This window comes from Hyaena hyaena, unplaced genomic scaffold (assembly GCF_003009895.1).
Source record: "Hyaena hyaena isolate Hyena2069 unplaced genomic scaffold, ASM300989v1 scaffold_184, whole genome shotgun sequence".
Classification (NCBI taxonomy): domain Eukaryota; kingdom Metazoa; phylum Chordata; class Mammalia; order Carnivora; family Hyaenidae; genus Hyaena; species Hyaena hyaena.
This window is the reverse complement of record NW_024080817.1, coordinates 685,365-706,057: the sequence shown is the minus strand read 5'-3', so window position 1 is coordinate 706,057 and position 20,693 is coordinate 685,365. Positions and strand designations below refer to the sequence as shown.

Here is a 20,693-nt window from a genome sequence, read left to right as displayed (position 1 = left end):
GGATCCCCCATATATTGGAAATGACAGAATGGTCAGTAAACTTGAAGACAAAGCAATAGAAATTATTCAAACCTGAAGGACAGGGGGGAAAAAAAAGACTAGGGGTGGTGTGGGGTCAGGCAGGTGAGGGTGGGGAGAGGACCTCAGGGACCTGTGGGAAAATATCGAAAAGCCTACTGTACTTATAATTGGAGATCTGGAAGGATAAGGGAGAACGGGGTAGAAAAGATTATTTGAAGAATAGTGGCTAGAAATGTCTCCAAGTTAGTAAAAAATATAAATTTTCAGAAGAAGACCTTGGTCACCTTCTCAGACACGTGTGGCTGCTATGGTCGGGGGTCATCCCACACATAAGGCAGAAGATGGTGGCCGCAACGAAAAGTTGCTGGAGTCCATCAACTCTAGGCTCCAACTCCTTATGAAAGTGGAAAGTCCTTGCTGGGACAGGAGCAGACTCTAAAAATGACCAGACAAGGCAAAGCAAGTCTGGCCAACTTGCCAAAACTGCCCAGCCTTGAGGAAATCTGAAACAGTACTGTCACACTGGCCCAAACTAGTGTCCATCACTGTAGTGGCAGTGCTACGGAATCGAGCACAGCGTGCGGGAACTTCTGCAGAGTAAGCACTGGCCATCACTGACCCAGGTGATTCTGGTATCACTAGAAGCATGTTAGAACAGACTGGTGAAAAGTATGCACACGTTTTCTTTAATAAAACTGGCCAGAGCTTATTTTAAGCAACAACAACAACAACAACAACAACAAATAGCTCTTACTTAAGAATATCAAAGCCTAAACATGTTAGGCTCAAACCCTAAACATGAAACGCCAAGGAAAACCACACACAGGTGTAAGTGTCAAACTCCTAAAAAATCAAAGAGAAAACGTTGCAAGCAGCAAAAGAAATGACACAAAGGGGAACAACAATTCTAATAATGTTGATTTATCATCAGAAACTATGGAGGCCAGGGGTGCCTGGGTGGCTCAGTCGGTTAAGTGTGTGACTTCGGCTCAGGTCATGATCTCATGGTTCGTGAGTTCAAGACCCGCATCAGGCTCTGTGCTGACAGCCAGCTCGGAGCCTGGAGTCTGTTTCAGATTCTGTATCTCCCCCTCTCTCTGAGGGGCGCCTGGGTGGCTCATGACCCTTCCCTGCTCACGCGGTCTGTCTGTCTTTCAGAAATAATTAAAAAAAAAAAAAAAGAAACTATGGAGGCCAGTAGACAGTCAAATGACATAGTTTAAGTGTTGAAAGAAAAAACATCAACCCACTTTCTATATCCAGCAAAAGTAAGCCTTAAGGACAAGGCAAGATAACTAATTTTAATGTAGCCTTTGTGGTGAGTAAATAAATTTTACAGCTAAACACACTATTGAAAAAACCAACAGGTGATATTTAATTTCAAAAGGAAAACCATGAAATTTAACCTACTCTGGAAAATTATTTCTAATATAAATGGAAACATATTTTCTATGATAAGATGCAAAATGACGGCTCTTTTCAGAAAATAAAGAAATCATATTTTATAGAAACGTTCCTAGCATCAGGTGCAGAGTTTTGGCACCTAAACTGCCGCTAGCTCAAATGATCCAGGAGGATTGATTTCTTAAGAATTCTAAATAGAAGAAGACATACAATACTACAGAATCTAACATTAAATATATTAGAAAGGTTTATAAATTGTGCCATATTCTTTATTTTCTTAAGGAGTGTGTAAACAATTTATTTCTGACCTCTCAGTAATTATTATGACAGTGCAGAGTATGGAGTATGAGAAAATGGCTCACCGACACTTCAAGCTATAAGAGTTAGCAAGTTCACCATCATTTTTCATGGTGATTTTTTCCAGGACTGTACGAGCTATAACACAGCTAACTATGGGCATTTATGAGGCAACTGGATACGTAGAGTATTGAAAACCAGACAATCATCATCTAATTAGCCACAACCCACATACTTAAGGAGTGACTAGAATGTGCAGATACTGTGCTGAAAATACAAGTACTAGTCAATGCCCTTGCTCTCCAGGTCACAGAAATTCTTGGATCAGAGGCACATCAACACAAGTTTGTAATTTAGCTATTTGAACTTGTGCACTATTTTACCTTCTGTCTGCCTCCTGCTGCCACCTCAGCCTACCTTGTTGTTATCACATTTGTTTTGTCTCTTTCATAATCAAAAAAGGATCAGAGAGGAGCACTGTGCATATGGAAAAATTGTAGAGAGCAGAGAGCAAGAAAAAGGTAGGCCCCAAGTCATGATGTGTCAAGGAGGCCATTAAAATTTGGAAGTTTTATTTTCAAAGTCATGGGAAGTCACTGCAGATTTAACCTCCGAGGCAGGGAAGGGGACATCATCAAAAGATCACGAATGTATGAAGAATGACTACAGACTGGAGAAAAGGCCGGAATATCTGAAAACTCGGTTAGAAAACTACTGCTGTAGTCTAGCTGGCAAATGTTAATAGCCTGTAACTCCAGCAATGGAGGACGAAAAAAAGGAAAAACTGAAGGGATATTTAGGAAGGAAAAATGAATAGAACTTGTGGATGGATTAAATAGTGGGGCGAAGAAGTAGGTGTCAACACTGGTTTCTGATCTGCTCAAATGGATGGTGGTCCTATCTACAAATGATAGAACAGGTCCAAGAAAACAAAGTTACAGGTTTGGTTTTGAACATGTTGAGTCTAGGGTACCTTGAAAACATCAAATTAGATAGATCACAAAGGAAGTAAGGATATATGGGTCTAGGCTGTACACAAGTGCCACATAAGTGGTATAAACTGTGCTGGATGTGTTTAAAGGGCTCTCTGGGCTGAGGGAGGGAGTGAGAGGTTCTAGAATCAGGGGTACTTTAGACGTTTTAAGAATATAAAAAAGAATGTAATCTTGCCATTTGCAACAACATGGATGGATCTAGAGGGTACAATACTAAGTGACATAAGTCAGTTAGAGAAAGACAAACATCAAATGATTTCACTCATATGCTGAAATTAAGAAACAAAACAAATGAACAAAGCAAAAAAAGAGAGAAATCAAAAACCAGACTCTTAATTACAGAGAACAAACTGCTGGCTGCCAGAGGGGAGGTAGGTGGAGGGACGAGTGAAGTAGGCTTATTGTGAGGAGCCCTAAGTGATGTACAGAATGGGTGAACCACTGTATTGTACACCGGAAACTGATATAATTGTACATTAACTAAACTGGAATTAAAATTTTTAAAAAAGAAGGTTAAACTATAAAGCAAAACAACCAAATCTGAGGCAGATTCTGGAGACAGTGAGTCAGTCATCTGTCTGGAGAGAAGAAAGGAGGGACAGTAGGGAAGAAGGGGATTAGGGAGAAGGGGTAGTAACAGGAGAAGAGGAAGGCCTTCATTACAGAAGACCGTGAGATACAAGAACACTACAGTTTTAATATTATTACATAAAACTGTAATTTATCTTTGCCCTATTCTTACATGGTTGAATTTTACTGAAACAAATTTAATGATTCTAACAAAGAAAAATATAGTTCATGTCGAATATCAAAAAGAAATGGAATGAAATATAGAAAGCATAAATTTACTTCTCAGTTGCATTAGGATTTTCTTTAGCTTACGGGACAAGAAGTTAGGGAGGTCTTCCCATTTTAACACATATACTGTCCTAAAATTTAATTCTGGTTAATAACCACGAGAGATAACAATTTTTTTCTGTAAACAATGGATTCTTGAATGGGACAGGACCCCAGGAAGTTATCTTGCAAAAGTATATAATTTATGAGGTGAGAGAAAAGCCTGTTGTCCAGAAGACTCCTTGCTAGACTTCCGCTTCCACCTATCTAATTTTACTTCTTAAAACTGACCCGTGACAACAACATTCTTTATACAAATACTGTTATTCCCGAAGTGGAAAGACTACCTTGTTCACTGTTGTATCCTAAATACTTGGAAAATGTGTGCTAAGTAGATGCTCAGTAAATATTTGCTGCAATAAATCTCTACACATCAGAAAATGCCTAAGTTTTTAAAAAAATTTTATTTATTAAGTGGGCTCCATGCCCAACGTGGGGCTCGAATTCATGACCCCAAGATCAAGAGTTGCAGGCTCTACTGACTGAGCCAGCCAGGCGGGCCAGAAAATGCTTAGATTTTATAAGGACAAGTATAAAAAGTGGTCTCTATCTATCCAAACGTTTCCCTTACCCTCAGCTGTAAAGTTCTGCTTAGTACTTATTTTGAAACTGCAAATTTGTTCCAATGCAACTGAAATAATAGGGAACACTTTGAGCATTAAGTGAATTTTGCTGTGATTTTACCAGCTAGAAATACCAAGTGAATGCAGAAAACCACACTCAACTGAAACAAGCTGCATGTGAATACACAAAATGTAACTCTGAACACACCTCAAACATCCGCCAGCCACCCAGCTGGTCCCAGCTATCCACATCTTGTGTTAAAACTTTCCTTCTGTTTCAGAAAACGCTTCTTTGACCACTTCATGATAACAAATTGCCACATCTATGCTCACTTCCATAAGCAAACTTCAGATCTTTTTCAAAGTACCATATTTGTTTGCATATTGTATAAGTACATCTTTCTTAATCATTTAACACATGTAAAACTATACTGTCATTTTTTTAAGGTTCCTATCTTTTTTTAAATGTTCTCTGATAAAGTTTTTGAGTGTTGTATCTGAAATTCCACTTTTCTATAAACCCTGTGGCTTTTCTTTTTCATGATTTGGATAGCATGGTGATTTTTTAGAAACACAGATGTTAAATTTTAACAGAATTGTCCTGGGGCGCCTGGGTGGCTCAGTTGGCTAAGCGTCCGACTTCGGTTCAGGTCATGATCTCGCAGTTCGTGGGTTCGAGCCCTGCATCGGGCTCTGTGCTGACAGCTCAGAGCCTGGAGCCTGTTTCAGATTCTGTGTCTCCCTCTCTCTCTGACCCTCCCCTGCTCATGCTGTCTCTAAGAAATAAATAAAACTTAATTTTTTTTTTTTTTAAAAGAATTGTCTGAACCGCAAAGCGCCTCTGACCTCAACAATTGTGAACACTAACTTCCCCAGGATGCCTACTGGGAAGGCAGAATGTTCCAACTTATCCATTTGATTGTCAAAATGTTAATAGTTTCTTATAACTAATTATAGTTTGTGTCTCTTCTGTAGACTGGCTGACATTATCAGACTGTGCAGTGAGTTATACTTAAAGAGTATCTTCATCTTAGAACAAAACATTGATATACAATAAGAATAGCTGAATGATGCTATAATTTTTAAAATTAAAGTTAAAGCAAGTTTTGAAACCTTTCAGCCTCAATAGGATTTCAGAATTAAATCTTAAAAATAAAGACATCTATTCCCTGCCTAATCATACATACACTATTCCTTACTCATACATTATCTAAGTATCTCATCAAATGCCAGTTACGTAACAGTTAATGCACTTCACATTTGATTAACTTCAAAAGAATTTATGAATGTCATTAATTAAACATAAAAAAATTCAGAAAATTTTTAACAGCAAATTACTAGAATTATACTTCTTGGAGCACGATATGACAACTTTACTAAGCCAAACGCAAACTCCTGCCCACTCCCCGTACCCCCAATCTACAATATCAAGTTATTTTCCTAAGAGTTAAAAATGCAAGAATTATAACCATGTAATTAAAAATCTAAAATTCAAATACTATCACCTTTTAAGACTAAAAACAAGATAATCATAATCCAGCTTTAGCATAAACTTTAGCATAAAAGATTTGTAACACTGAAACATTTTACATAGATAGCTAGTTATTTGCAAAAGTAAAGTAACAGTAAACATACCAAATCAGTCATCTAAATGCTACTTACTTTAAGTTAGCTATCATGTTCAGCCTTTGTGTTATTTAAAATCTTGAAAGGAGCAAAGGATTGTTAGCAGAAAATGGATTTCTCAACTTTATAACAATGCAATAATTTACTTTGTAAAAGAAAAAAATTATCATTAATTCCTGAAGGACAATAATGATCTATACTACCTCTTCTAAATAAGAAAACTTCCTGATTTTTTCATTTAATACATTGCCTCAAGCCCATGAATGCTGACCATTTCTTATGGTTAAAAGGTTTACCAATTTTAAGTTCTTCTAAGGAATGTGCAAGTCAGCCACACTTGGCAATTTATGTACTGTGGTTTTGTGGTGAGTGCTACCATTTTCTAAGGATCAAGAAAAGTGCAATAAATCTAAGACAGAATGGTTATAATTCATCAAAACATATTATATAACTACCTTGTGTGTATTTTCCAATTCCTATCTCATTATTTTTTTCCAATACATTAGGGCTTTAAGATGGAGATAAAGTTATTTTTCAGTGCTCCCTTTTTCCTTAATTTTTGGATAATCCATCCTGTGCATAAATATCTTTGAAAGAAAACATAATATAAATAAATGATATGACAAGAAGTTCCTATTACGGGTAAAAGAAAATGAAAACACTTGGAAATACCAGTTTGTATCTTATATGAATCATCAACACTTGTAATGAACCAATGAACTCAGTGGCATGCAAAAATTGTAATAATCTGGTTAAAATACTAATCTAAAATGGCATCTTAATATGAAGATTCAGAGAAAGTCATGAGAAGTTTTATCAACTGATCCCCATGCAGTTCTAATCACTTAGTTGGCCCCATGTTTTTTTCTTTTGTTCATCTCATATAATTTTGCCTGTCTTCCTTCTAATGGCACAGCCCTCAGTTGACTTTTCCCCAGCATGTACCTGTGGCTACCTGGTAGAAGTGTGCGTGTGTATGTGTGTATGGTATAGCATGGGGCATGGGTTGATTATGTTCATGAGTTAAGAGATAGTGTGAATGGATAGTTATTAGTGCTTTCTTCAATTTTAATTTTTTTAATGTTTATTTAATTTTGGGGGAGGGGCAGAAAGAGAGAGAGAGAGAGAGAGAGAAAGAATGAGCAGGGAAGGGTCAGAGAGAGAGGGAGACACAGAATCTGAAGCAGGCTCCAGGCTCTGAGCCATGAGCACAGAGTCTGACATGGGGCTCGAATTCAGGAACTGTGAGATCATGACCTGAGCCGAAGTCGGAGGCTTAACCGACTGACCCATCCAGGCACCCCATTAGTGCTTTCATAATAACTACCAGAATGTTTTAATATCTAACAAAAAGTTAAATTGGCAATTTGTAAATTACACACATACACTTGATTGGTAATACAATGGAGACTGCTAATGGAGAAAAAATATACAAATCGATACGTAAAGAACAACATTTAAATAAAATTATTTCATTACTATATTATTCAGAACCTTAAAAAGAAATTACAGAGAATTCAAAATGAACAAAGTTAAAATTGGTAAAGTAATATTAAATGAATCAAGTTTCTAAAATACAACACAATGCTACAATTTTTTTAGTATGTGCCAGTCTTTCAAATCTAATACTGTGAAACTGCTGTATATAGTTGGCTATTAGTCTTGTTATAGTTATGGTGAATGAATTTTTATTAGATGGTCAAGAATAATCTCAAAACTGTACAGGAACTTTTATCAGCAAAGTTACTATATATAAATCTATTTCACAAATCTCTAATTTAGATACACTTAGAGAGTATTCAATTTAATATTTTTAGTTGTATAATATAATCAAATAAAGAGACAGAAATCACATCCTATAAATACGTATCCATAAATCTACAACAAAGACTTTCCTAATGAAGTAGGAAATCTGAACTGTAAAAATATATAAGTGATCTTCTATTTAACATTTTTATTTATGAAATAACCCAATTTCAAATTTATCATTTTTATATTTTTTCATAAGTACATATATGTATTGCTCGAAGTTTGTTGAGTGCCTGCTACTACACTACAGTGGGTGCTGAAAGTATTAAAATTAATAAAAGCACAGTTGCTTTTATGTTCAAGGAATTTACATTTTAGGGGCACCTGGATGGCTCAGTCGGTTAAGTCTCTGACGTTGGCTCAGATCACGATCTCATGGTCCGTGAGTTCGAGCCCCACATTGGACTCTGTGCTGACAGCTCAGAGCCTGGAGCCTGCTTCAGATTCTATGTCTCCCTCTCTTTCTGTCCCTCTCCTGCTTGTACTCTTTCCATTTTTCTCTCTCTCTCAATAATAAACATTAAGAAAAATTTTTTAAAAATTCACATTTTAGTATGGGAAGACAAACATTCAACAAATAAATGTAGTAACAGTTACAGATATAATATGTAGTAAACAGGGGAAAAGAAGGAGGGACCAGTCAATTTTGAGGGAAGGGGATGATTTACGGAAAGGATTCTTTAAACAAGGGGACACCTAAGCTTGGTCCTGGAAGATAAAATGCGTTCACACGGTAGACAGGTGAGAGGGAGAGAATAACTCAGGCATAGGTAGTTGTCTAGGGAAAGACCTGAGTAGTGAAGCAACGTGGCAAGTTGAGGAAACCATTAAGTAGCTGGCTACTGCTGACACGCAGGGAGTGAGACTCAGAGGGAGGCAGAGAGACGCAAGACGAGGCTGAAGAAGTGGGGTAAGAAGGGGGGCACATCACGGAAGTTGTGACATCACATCCTCGCTCTCCTCTGCCTCATACATGCTGCATCCCACAGGTCAGCAAAGACAACATGCCTCTCACTGTCTCCACTCAGGTCATTTGTCTCTGAAGCTCCAGGCCCTGCCACCACACCCCAGGGGCAGGCGTTTCCTCATACAGCAACAAGTGCTCTGTGCCATTTACAGGTGTAGACGCTGCAGTGAAGGTCCACGGAAGAAGTGCCTAAAACTTAGGAACTGAGGAAAGGTAGTCACCTCCTTAGTGTGTATTACTAAAAAGAACACTGTGCTTGAGCTTAGTACCTGAAGAGGAATAAAGGTCTCGCAGGATACCCCTGACAACTGTTTGTGTTGGGGGAAAGGCCCCAGAAGAACATGATAAATTAGAAGAATTATGGCTGAGGAGAAAAATGAGTTAAGTTTGCAAAGGTGGGAAATTTTCAGTGAAAGATGTACAGATTCCAGATAACGTAGAAAATACATCTGAGAAAATTCTACTGGCCTGAACCACTTTTTGGTTCACCTTCATTTCTAGGATCCGCTCTATAAACATCACTTTATCCTCCCCACATGTGATGCACAGAGGACAACTGTTATTATATTCCTTTTAACCGAGAAGAATCACGGACAGACACACGGAGAGATAGACACACACTTCCCACGAAGTTGGTATTCGAGGCCAGCAGTGCACAACTGTGGTTCACCACCACTGCTACTGCAGTCAGCTGTGAGGGAGGCTGAATGAAATCTGTTACAAATAATAAAGTACCAGAGGTCTCTGTATCTATATGAGTTAAAGCATCTAATTTAGAGACAAACACATGTGTTTCAAGAGGAGCAGTAAGTCACCTCTTTAGTGTGTATTACTAAAAACAATGCTACTGGGAAATGAATAAGGAAATTACTGTACAGCAATACTAAGGAATACCATGTAGCTGGTTTTTTTTTCAACGTGGAATGAGATATCTAAATAATTAAATGGAAAGAGAAGACTTTAACGAATGAAAAAGATGCAGAATCTATATATTAACAAAAAGGATACAAAATGTATTTTAAAATGATATTTTTATATACATGTACAGGAAAGATTCTGAAAGAATATACACTAATTATTATGGAGAGGGGGCTAGGCCAGGTAAAAGGTTACATGGATGGAAGATGGTCCATCATTATTTGTATTCTGATACTTGAGGAGGAGAGTAAGGGAGACTAATTTGGAAGTACCTATAGTTAGCCAACTCTATGTTAAGATAATTTAAAGCCTATGTTATCTAAGCTGAAACTGTAACTGTTATAGTTAACAGCTACAACAATTACCAATCTTCCAGATGTCTGACAAGATGAGATCTACAGTTACATTTTGATTTATATGTTACCTAACAGGCTGTATGTTTAGGTACACAACTAGCTCTATGCTCAGTTCTGTTGAAACAAAAAAGGCAGGTCCCTTTGATTTTCAACCAAAGACTAGCTAACTCAATGTTAAATAATGCATAGCTCTCAGATGGAGTAATAAATACTCATCCACCAATGAGATGGTTTAATTGTTTAAAAGGAAGAGGTAGGGGGTTGTAGAAAAAGAGGTTTACTGTTACTATCTTAAATTTAAGATAAGACCCTCAATAAACACAATACTTTTATAGAAAGTTATAACACATAAAAGTGGACACGAACACTTTTCTCTAAGCTTATAGTACAACCACTATGGTTCAGCATTACTGATTCACCATTAGTATGGGCCAGGTCCTATGCTAAATGTCTAACATGTATTAGTTATTTCTCACATTCCTCTGTAAGGATTAAATGAGAAACAAATGTTTGGCACATATAACAATAAATGTCTTTAATGAGATACTACTACTGCTAAAATCTAACTTCATCAAGTCAATCCTTACTCTGCCACAGTTAGCTTTTCAAAAGACTCACTGACTTAAGTGCACCAATGCTAAGAAATCTTCAGTGCATACCCCTTACCTACTACTGAATTAAGTCCAAACCCTTTCCTCTGACACTCAAAAGCATGTATGACATAGCTCCATCTTCTATCATATCCTGTACTCTACTGTTCTCTAGGTACACTGGACTGCTCACAATTTCTAGGACGTATTATATACTTTAAAATTTTTTTTTAAAAATTTCTTTAAATATTTATTTTTGAGAGAGCGCAAGTGGGGGAAGGGCAGAGCGAGGGGGACAGAGGATCCGAAGAGGGCTTTGAGCTGACAGCAGCAAGCCGGATGTGGGGCTTGCACTCATGAACTGTGAGATCATGACCAGAGCCAAAGTGGGATGTTTAACCAACTGAGTCACCCAGAAACCCCTATATACTTTCATTTCTATGCCTTAGAAATATTCTTGCCATTCTCTCGAAAGACTTTTCTCTCTCCTTCAAGGCTTAGTAGAAATGTTACTTTCCCCAGAAAGCTGATTCTATCTGGTGCTCTCCAGTACACTGTTCACACTCCCAGCACAGTACTTTCTTTGGTAGCATTGGTCTGTAAGCTCACTGAAAGCAAGGTTTATTCATTTGCACCGTTTGGGCCTTGTACAGTGTTTTACACAAAATTTGCATTCAGTAATGTAGAAAAATTTGATCATTATTAACAGCCTCCCAGTGGTAACAAACAAGACTTGAAATTCAAATGCAATACGCTCTTGAATTTCCTCTCCAATTTACCTTATCAGCAGTAATGATCCTGTAATAACTCTGACAGAAGCTCTCTTTCCGGTCCTAATTCAACACTCAATGAGATTCAATCCTTTCAATACTAAACAAATCATGTGGGACATAATCAAGGACCCAGTGCTGACTAGACTGGCTGACCTTAAATTCATTATACGATAACAGTGGAAGAGAGAATTTTTAAAGCATAAGCTAGGATATCAGAATCATCTTTTAAAACCACAGTTGGGATATAAAATTCCTCTGGTCAATTCTTCTGGTTATCTGCCCATTCAGTAAATAAAATCACCTTTCATAGATCAATCTATAGATTTGTTTCTAAATCTATACAAATTGCTAAAAGCAATAAATGTCCCTAAAAGTTAACTGATCTCATCCCTAGAATCCTTCATAAGTAGTTTTCACTCCGTTAAAAACTAAGGCAACAGGAAACCTGTTTTTGATTTTGTTGTTATATTCCAGGACAATTCCATCTACTTATGATTTTCTCATTGGATTTATTTTGAGTAGTCAAGTATAATTATAGCAAATACTAGTTGTATACTTACATTTGAAATTAAACTCGTTATGTAAAAGTACTGTATAGTATGTTATTTGGTTCTACTTCCAATTGTGGAAGAAAACACTGACTCTGGGCAAAGGCATGCATTATGTGGAATGGTTGAGGGAACTAGTTTCACTTATTTAATTCCACGTACTACTCAGACTCCATGTGAACCTCTTAAAGGAAGACAGTTTTATTGTTGATAATGTTTACTTTTTCAATGAAGACCAGAGTATTTTTTTTTTACAGGGCCTAACTCAACAGCATTTCAAATTTATTTTTCCTAAATTGTTTTTGCATTAGTTTGCTACTACTAGCAAACAAGTTAAATCAGAAATATTCAGGCAAAAGGTAAGTTAAAGTCGAGTAGCTGCGTGTTACCTAGATGTTAGGAATGTTACTATACTCAAAGCAAGAAGACCACAGACTTTGAAAGTAAAGTTTTGGTTATTATAGATGTTGCAGTAAGGCAGTTACACAGGCTAAGCTTGACTGGTGTCGTGGACTTTAGCATACCTGGAAATAGAAAAATTCAAACTGTAGCTGTTCTTGGTTGGCCCATTGCCATTTTTGCAGCTTACAAATTTTTAATTAAGTAACTGCAGTGAGCTCATCTCTACTGGATACTTCTTTTCCAGGGCAGGTCCAGGAACTGGGTCTGGAGCCTTGAAAGCAGAAGAGAAACTAGAGTAAACTGGAGGCAGGTGGAATGAGAAGCGTGACCAGGTAACACCATGAGATCTAATGGCAGTGAGGGAGTCCCCCGTGTGTCTCACATAAGATATTCTGAGGTGGAAAAAGGATCTCTTGAGTGGTAAGTTATCAGAAGATGCTATTTACATTTGTTAAGTCATTGTCTTTCTTCTCCCTACTCTACTCTAGCCTTCCAGTTCCAGCTCCTCAAGCAGTGGCCTTTGTGAGACCTGTGATGGCTTTCAGCAACAGGCTGTCCAACATGGGGCCACAGAGTATGGCGGAAAGAGAAAAACACCAATTCCACTTTCACTGGTCAAATTAAAGTTGTAAAGTCCTCATTTTCAGGTCATTTTGCTCTTCTTTCACTATCTTATTTCCACTTGTCTTCTAACTGCTCCCTTAATTTCCTACAATCAATTCTCAGAGGTTTCTTCCGAAATGCATCCAAGCAATGAACTGAATTTCAGGTTCCAATTTTTAAAAATACTTGGTAATTCTTAAAGTGGAAGGCAAAAAAACAGCTCATAAGATGTGGTTCTTAACCACACTGGAAATTCGCTTTTTCCATTACCAAAATAGATTCAGTTTTTTTTTTTTTTGGTATAAATTTACTGGGTCCATATTAAAGCTCTCTCTCCCCCCCCATTTCACACACTCACACACACACATACACACACACACACACGCACACACACACGTAACTACAAAGGTTACAGAAATGGTAGGATATTAAAAATGGTAGACTGTTGTACGAGAGCCTGGCAAAGACGTCCTTAAGCCTGGTGAGCTGGCACCCGAGGGAGTCCCTCTAAGAAACAAATGCCACAGCAGTCAGAATGAATTGAATTCTCTGTGACTGTCAAATATGGCAGATTGTGGGAATTGTTAACAGGACAAAGAAAATAGTGAAGGATTCAAAGAACTAACTCCCTGCATTTCTAGTGACTAGCAACACAACAAGGAGCAACAGAATCAAAATAGTTTTTAAGAAAAATGTAAATTTTCCATCTTTCGCGATGGCATATTGTCAGTGAAAAAATTCTGGGAGAGACAGATCTAGGTTCAAATCTTGTTTCAGAATGGCCTTGGACTAAAACTCTCTTCAGAAGTTTGCTTTTTTATTAAGTTGGATGCCACATCCCACTTTATTGGACTGTCAAGAGAATTAGTTATAGAATATACCACACTTTTTTATTCTAAACATACAGGTCTACCTAAGTTTTCATTTTCATATATACTAAAACAACAGCTGTGTAAAAAGCTTTAGGTTTAAATAACTCAACTGCATCACATCCTAAGAGACACAAGTGATTTGTCAACACTGATTGCAGAATAGCTACAAAGGAAACGTCAGAGAGCTCAATTCTGAGAGCTGATAATGAATATAAATATAACAATTTACATTTAGAACATAACGGGAACCAGTGATAAACAAGGTAAACAATGTAATTCTTCTCCCTCCAAATAAAATAGAAAAAACTTTGTCAACACATCTCTTGTTAAAAAGTTACAGATCTGAAGTAGTGTACTTTAAAAGGCAAAAAGAATCCATGCATGATATAATTGGTGTTTAAGTCAGGAAATGCTTTAAGCGCAAAGAAAAGCCTACATTTGGGCAATAATTTTCCTCTTACTGATAGAACAGTGGGTTCCATACAAAATTATTATTTACCAAATATGGTTGAAAGATCAGATTACACCTTCCCCAGCATTACAAAGTAATACAGCAAGTATCAAAAGTAACAAGGAATTTAAAAAAAATTCCTTTAAGTCATTCTATTCACTGCTACGTTTTTATTTCAAAAAATTTTTTAAAAGTTAACATGGAAAAGTGTCTATTTAAAACCCACTTCAATTTACTTAGAGATGATAAAATCAAATTCAGTCTGTGTATTCCCTAGAAGGCAAAAAAAAAAGAGAAAGAAAGAAAGAAAGAAGAAAAGGAGGAAAGAAAGAAAAAAGAAAGGAAGGAAAAAAGGAAGGAAGGAAGGGATAAAAGAAAAGTATTTAGGGGCTCCTGGGACTTTGGCTCAGGTCATGATCTCACAGTTGGGAGTTCGAGACTTGCCTAGGGCTCTGTGCTGACAGACAGCACAGGGCCTGGAGCTTGCTTTGGATTCTGTGTCTCCCTCTCTCTCTGCTCCTCCCCCACTTGTGCTCTATCTCTTTCTCTCTCTCAAAAATATATAAACATTAAAAAAAATAATAATTTTTTAAGAAGTATTTAAGAATGAGGATTCCTGGGGTACCTGGGTGGCTCAGTTGGTTAAGCATCTGACTCTGGATTTTGGCTTAGGTCATGACCTCACAGTTTGTGAGTTAGAGCCCAGCATTGGGGTCCTCACTGACAGTGTGGTACCTACTTGGGATTCTCCCTCTCTCCGCCCCTCCCCAACTCGCTTTCTCTCTTGCGCTCTAAGTAAATAAACCTAAGGGAAAAAAAAAGAATGAGGATTCCCATTCATTAACTCATATAGATGGGCTTTTGGTTTAAAGGTCATCAAGAAAAATACTTTTAACAGTTAATTTTCATGTTTTATATTTTATTACTAGCTACTATAATGAAATTTCATTACTCATAGAAATGTGTCGGTTGATTCTTTTGTCATTTCCAGATATACAAGACATCTACAAATAATAAATTTGCCTCCCTTTCAATAATTATTTTGTTTTTTTATTCTAAGTTTTGGACTGTATTCCAAAGACCATGTTATAAAACAGTAATACTGGCCAGACCTTTCTTGATTCATGACTTTTAAAAAGGAATTTAGTATTTCACTAAACACCAAAATAGGAATTCTAGTATTTCATCTTAAACATACATCCATGTATATACTCATGAATGTTATTTCCTCACTTTAACTGGATATATAATATACTGGTATACACAATATACAATATACTGGAAATACAATATACACAAAGTATTTCCTTACCAGTTGAGTCTTATAACAAGTATTTCTTCAGAAAGCTGTTTATTAAAATTGCTACTTTATTCAAGGCACTGAGGAAAGAGAGTGAACTGCAGTTTCCACCCCCTACCTCCTCCTAAACAGGTGAGAAACACATACATACAAAAATCTGCATTGTCAGTGTAAGGAATGGATGCACTGTGCTATGCCATCTGTGTCTTACCATTCATGCCTTGCCAAACTTCTCTAGAGTAGTTATACTATGACTTCAACTTTCTTTTAATCTGCTTCCAAGTTTCCTCCCTTGATATTAGTTTTATTCAAATCATCAAATACAATAAACTTTTCAGGTTCCTCATCCACCATTTTGCCATAACTTAACTCCACAGCATATTTAAGTTTTACTGAGTACTTTCTAATTCATCATATCATTGATCCTCATGAAAAACCACTAAGGAAGCCTAAGTAGTTATTATTCTGCTTTTACAAGGTTCAGAAAGTTAAGTAATTTACTAATTATCAAAACCTCAATCAGTGGCAGAATTAGGGCCAGAAATGTATCCGTGGCTTTCTAACTCCAGGCCCAGGGTTCCCTCCTCTATATTTTTGTTTTTAGTTGAGAGAGAGAGAGAGAGAGAGAGAGAGAGAGAGAGAGCGAGCGGAGGGAGAGAAAGAGAGAATCTTAAGCAGGCTCCACCCTCAGCATAGGGCATGATGTGGAGCTTGATCCCATGGCCCTGGGATCATGACCAGAGCTGAAATCAAGAGGGAAGACACTCAACAGACTGAGCTACCCAGAGGCCCCCTTTCCTCTAACGTTGTATTAACATGACCAACTGACTACTAACTTGAATGATCACTAATCATTCTTTTCTTGAAAATTTTTCTGGTCAACAGTGTACACATTCTTCTCATTTTCTAGGATTGTTATTTCTATGCTTGTTTGTTAAACGCATGTGGGTGTGTAGAGTTCTGATACTCGTCCTTGCACGTCTTCCCCAGGCACCTCATCTGCACTGTTTCCAGCATAACTGAAGGAGAATCTCCTTTAAGGTGTAGTTCAGTCCTTCTCTTCTACTTGAAACCTAAACATTCAGAGCCGTAGAGTCTGACACCGAAAGGAGCCTTAGTATCCTCTAGGCCAACATCCTTACTTAATAAAAACCTCAAGTTCAAATTGTACTAGTCAGTAGTAGAATCTGAATAAAGGTTTAAGATAAAATTTGCCTTCTTAAACTATGAATCATGAAGTAAATGCATATATGTATGTACAGTAGATATAGCTAAGTAATTAAACTAATTTTAAGAGTAATTATTGAACCTTCTCATTTTTGTTAAAGACTTGTCTGTCCCTATTTTCAAGAGATGTTATTTATGTGACAATATTAACATGAGTTTATCAAAGTAGATTAAAAAACACATAATGGCAATAAATTTGAAACCTACTCAATTCTATATATTCATGAACTTTCCATACCATGGATTTTTATTTTTAAAATTTGCCTAAATGTGTAGAATTTGAAGTTGGTCGGTGTTTTTTTTTGTTTTGTTTTTTTAATATTTATTTACTTAGAGATAGAGGGCGGGGCCAGGGAGAGAATCCTAAGCAGGCTCTGAGCTCAGTACGGTGCCCAATGCAGGGCGTGAACCGTGAGATGATAACCTGAACTGAAATCTAAAGTGGCACTGTTGCAGGATTCTCGCTCAGAGAGTCGTGACACCGAGACTTTTCTTTCCAGGAAGCAAATTTTGCCGGCACCGCTCAGTTGGGTTCGTACCCAAAAGAACTGAGCGGCCCACATCATATGGCATAGGTTTTTTTATGCATTTTCTATTCCTTTGTCTCCCATATATGGTAATACACATAAACATGCAGTCTGATTAAGTTGTTTCAGTTTACAGGAATATGGGGGATGTAGGCAGCTGGACTCATATCTAGGTGACCTTGAAGTCTTCTCGTCTCTCTTCTTCATTTTTTTTCTTTCTCCTTAGGGAGGGGTTCCTACCACAGCACACTTAACCAACTGAGCCACCCAGGCACCCCTAACTCCAGATTTTTAAGGTGAACTGGGAATCAAAATCATACCACTAGCTATGTTAATGTTTCCCATCTAGATGCAGTCGTGACCCAGGCTACAAGGTGGAAACAGCACGAGACTGCTTGCTGTAGAGTAGTCAGCATTCAAATTGTGTCAGCTCCTGTGCCGCGGCAACAACTACCCTCTCTGTGTGCGTTCACGTCATTACAGATAGGGCCATATTAATGGTTCAGCCACACGGAGAAGAATCCTGTCAGGGTACAAGCACCTTGCTCTATTCCGTTCAGTCTGTTTTCCAGATTTTGTTCCAGTGAGCAGGGCCACAACTTTTCACGCTCCAGGGACAACACCCTTCAACCACTCTCAACCCTAAAGTTCTTTAATGTCTCAACATCACAGAGACTATAAGTTCTGAAAATTTAGAGCTTATTTTATGTTTTTAAAATATAACTTGTTGTCAAATTAGCTAACATACAATGTATACAGTGTGTTAAGAGCTTATTTTAAAAGGAAACTTTATATTCCACTTGTAAACTTTTAAGCTCATTCTACCAACATGGAACACTTGAAAAATAAAAGGGAAGTTTAAACTTAAAGTCCTGCCCAAACTTGCTTCCCTCCTCAACTTCCCATTTTTATCAGAAGCAGTAATTCTCTTTTAAGCCTGAAAACTGAAGTCACGTAAACTCTTCTCTTGCCTTTCTTTACCTCTCTTTTGGATCTCATCCATTTCATAATCAATATTCCTCAAAACATAACTCCTAGGACTCTCCTCACTGCATGTTATAATCAATATAGTCTACAATTACTTCTGTAGTTCTGAAATCTACAAGTTCTTAAAAGATTTTTTTCATGAAACTTCGTGTCGAAATTCATCTGCACAGGGTGCCTGATTGGCTCAGTTGGGAGAGCATGGGACTCTTGATCTGGAGGTTGTAAGTTCGAGCCCCAAGTTGGGTGTAGAGATTACATTAAAATAAATCTTAAGGAAAAAAAAATCTGGTAGTGGCAAAAATTTGCTTTGAACTGACTTACTGACTTAAGGCTATTTATAGGCTTAGCTCACCTACTGACTGTGACTATTCCTATGTTTCACTGCAGAAATATTAGTGTTTAATAACTGGGTGATGCCTCAGACCTTGTTGGGGGTATTACATAATGTACAATATAAATACCACGTTTCCTTTCTAAATTTCAAAGAATTTTGAATTCTAAAACACAAAGTTGGCCTCGGGTTGCAAAGCATTGTGAACCTATAGAGTATTATTCCAGGAATCCTAATTTAGGCACTCTATTCTTAACTTTCTGGTACTTTCCTGGACACCACTGCATGTATTTCAGCCCCCATATTTACCACCAACCTCTTTAAATTCTTTCTTAATACCTCCTGGAACGAGAATGCCAATTCTAGCCCACCCCTATTGCTACCCACACTACCCCAATCATACAGCATCGAAATGACCAGACCATAGCTCACCTCCCTGCCACCAAAGTCTTCCCACTTGACCTATCAAGTGTATATAGAAGACTGACAAATGCTCCTACGTAACCATTTTAAATATTTCATTGCTTTGCAGAAGAAATGAATAAACTGGAACAGATACATGATAAGAGGGTAAGGATAAAGAGTTGGGATTATAGACAAGTTTTGGTTATCTCATAAACGTTAGTTTATCTATAGTTGTGAAATAAAGAACTCCCTCTTTTTAGAACTTAATGAAATTAAAATTGTTCTTCTAAGTTAACTTGTATTTATTCTGTAATTAAAAATGAAACATTCATTCGGTTCCTCCTCTACTTATCTCTTCAACTAAAACTCTTTGGTATGGTTTTCAAGGCCATTTCTCGTTTGGTTTCATTAGATCTGGTGCCACTGACCCCTCTGGCGGTCTGAAGAAAGCTACAGATTTCCTCTCGGAATAGTTTGAAATGGGTAAAATACAATACATAAGATTACAAAGAAAGCCAATTTCACTAAAACATAATTATTTTTATATATGGATGGTTTTAAATGTATAAATGATTACAAGGAAAACCAAATATATTGAAAGTTACCAAGTTTTTTTAAAACCTGTATTTGTGATATATTAATATATATATGCTTCTTCATTAACACTCAACAAAATAAAATCTAAGTCTAATAACCATAATTTTATAGTAATCTGTATAAATTATATTCAGAGATATTGCAATTGTAAAGTAATATGAAAATCCCTGTGCTTTTACCACTATTAGTAATAAAGTCATAGGCACTGCTACTACTACTGTGCTTTACTGCTGAAAATCATAGTACAGATCTTCCTTGAGTTATGATGGGCTTACATGCCAACAAACCCACTGTAAATTGAAAATACTGTTAGTCAAAATGCACTGAATACACGTAACCTACCGACCATCAAAGGTTAGTCCAGCCTACCTTGAATGTGCTCAGAACGCTTAGATTTCATTAGGGCAAATCCATCTAACACAAAGCCTATTTTATAATAAAGTGTTGAATATCTCGTGTAACACTGACCACTGTACTGAAACTGACAAACAGAATGGCTGCGCAGAATGGTTCTAAGTGTCTTGGCTGCTCACCCTCGTGACGGGGTGACTGACTGGGGACGCAGCTCCCCGCCACTGCCCAGCATACGAGAGTTCAGCACTGGGTATCGCTAGCCAAGGAAAAGATCTAAATTCAAACTCTGAAGGATGACTTCTACTGAATGCATTATCTCTTTTTCAGCAAGTCAAAAAATCATTAAGCTGGACCACTGTACAAACGGGACTGTCAGAAGAAAATGCTAAATTTCAGGTACAGGTTTCTGTAAGTTAAAACATAAAGATGTGGAATTTTTTTTTTCTCATCTAAATGCAGAGATTCCTCTAAATTCTATCCTCAGACTTCTTGGGTTTCATGGAGCCTGGAGTAAAACTCTACTAAATCCACCTACTTTATTTCCCACTAGTCCTCACACCCATAGGAATCCAGTCAGGCTTGTCTGAACACGTTTAACCCAGTTTTCTTTCCTGATTACGCTATTGCCTTGGCTTAGAATGTCATTTCTCCATCTTGATGCTTATCAAAATCTTAACTACTCTCCAAAACCAATTCAAGTTTCATCTCCTTCTTGAATTCTTTTGCAACTGCTTCAACCCACATGGATCGTTCTATTCCTAGAACTCCCACTGTACCTACAGGTCAACGCTTCAGGATCTAACATTTAATCAGTCTTAGAGTTTCACTTGTGTGTTTCCTCATCGAGGCTATAAGATCATCATGGGGACACAG

The 20,693-nt window shown here is 37.3% G+C and overlaps 1 protein-coding gene and 1 pseudogene across 1 annotated transcript in view; one reads left to right on the top strand and one right to left on the bottom strand.

The window, feature by feature from the left end:
• The window catches only part of TAB2 (TGF-beta activated kinase 1 (MAP3K7) binding protein 2), a 60,700-nt gene extending 48,249 nt beyond the window's left edge, over window positions 1-12,451 (bottom strand). The window contains exon 1 of the mRNA XM_039240948.1: window positions 12,289-12,451. The gene's annotated coding sequence lies outside the window, so the exon portion shown is untranslated. The remainder of the gene's footprint in view (window positions 1-12,288) is intronic.
• Window positions 329-736, top strand: LOC120237587 (annotated as a pseudogene).
• Window positions 12,452-20,693: the final 8,242 nt, after the last annotated feature.